We start from the raw sequence: 1,935 nt of genomic DNA, 5'->3' as shown, positions 1-1,935 counted from the left end.
CTCATCCATCAGCTTTTTGCATTTAATTTGCAATATATATTTTGAATAGTGATCTGTTGAACTTTTGAACTTTCAAGTTCATTCATTATATTCATTTGTTCAAAGATCCAAAACTATTCGATGATTCTCCCATAATAATGGGGAACTTTTATTATCCAATTTGATGATATGCAAATCTTGCAATACGCACATCTCTCATAAGATGGCTCTATATCATTAGAGTGGAGACTCATCTCCCACATCTATATATTTCATCCTCTGTGGATGATATTTTTTATGTGGTGTGGAGGAGCATTTTAAAATATATATCACACACCCATAATATTCAAAATGAAAAATATTTGATCTCCAACCATGAATACATAACATGGGAGAAATATTTCTTTTTAAATTGTTGATCTCTTATATAATATTGACTACATGCAAAACTGCATGTTCCATGTTTTGATATGGAGATTAAATCACCAAGAACCGTTTTTCAATTTCTTGGGGTTGCGCTATGAACGATTCATTATAGCTCATTTCAAGAGTGAACATCATGGATGTTCCTCTTTATCACATGCGACATATATATGTGATAAACTAAAGGATATGACTTCACCAAAGTTATATTGCTCTGGAGTGTCAAATTCACCAAAGTTTATCGACTTATTGTCGATGTGGGATTACTTGAATTCTCTCCCTCGAGATGATAACTCTTGGAGTTCAATCATCTCGTACTGAATCCCACTTAAGGATCAACAACATACCGATTTCGGCTATGTCTATTATCTTAGATCCTAATAAGATATGAGATTAGTATTACCCCATCTTATGATGATGACTTTATGTCCATTCGCCTTTGATCGAATCCTTTAGATCGGTTATATGTGGGGTTTGATTTGAGGATTTATCAAAGAAATCAAATCATCATATATATACAATGAGCTTGTTAATCCAAAAGGATGGTGAATGAGCCAACATTATATGATTCTGGAGGCATAGCCTACCACAGAATTAAGGAGGAGGTATACAACCATCGATTTCATAAACATAAACAAATAGAAATTCAACATAAATTAGATGTTACCTGAAATATGAATGAAGTGGTGTGTTTAAAACTTCATGGAGGCATGCAATACATTTAAAACAACTTTTGTTTCTCTAAAACAAAATCCTCAATGATTTTTAATATCATTGATTGATCGGGATGACTTGACCGGTAACACTATGCTTGAAAGCATTAGGGAATTTCATATTTACTATCATTTACCATCTTTGTTTTTGCATGATATAATCATATATACATGCATGTCTCCAATATGGTCGAACATCCGATACCATATATATTTATAGTCTCAATATAATAATTTTACGCAAACAAAATGTCTTTGAAACTCCATGAGTTTATTTGAGATTTTGGAGATAACTAGACATCGATAATTATGAATCTGATGTCTTTGGAAGTCGAGAGACTGACTCATCTAGACCTTCCAATTATTTTTGCACTGTCTAAAATATATTGACTTGTGCTTAATATATTCTCATAAGAAAAATATATTTTTGATCATAAAGACATTTTATTATCTTTAAATCTCATATAAGATATATTTATTATTTAACGAATCAAATAAATAAACAGAGAAATTTTGAAAATAAAATAGAAATCATAGTTTCCCATGTAAGAATTCAGGAGGCCTCATTTTCATTTTAACGAGGCAAAGCCAAAGCCTTTTATTTGATCATAAATTAGGCTATCAATCCGAAACTTATATAGCTTTATGTTTGATCGTATTTGAGGCAGAGCCTATCATATAAAACAAATTTTCTGGAAAAGACATAGCTTTTTATTAATCGTGAAGGAGGCAGAGCCTACCATATATAACGATCAATCCGGAAAAGATAAGCTTTTATTTGATCATGAAGGAGGCAGAGCCTACCATATATCTCATGATC

This window comes from Camelina sativa, chromosome 19, assembly GCF_000633955.1.
Source record: "Camelina sativa cultivar DH55 chromosome 19, Cs, whole genome shotgun sequence".
NCBI classification, from domain to species: Eukaryota; Viridiplantae; Streptophyta; class Magnoliopsida; order Brassicales; family Brassicaceae; genus Camelina; species Camelina sativa.
The sequence above is the reverse complement of the archived record's forward strand: the minus strand, read 5'-3'. Positions refer to the sequence as shown.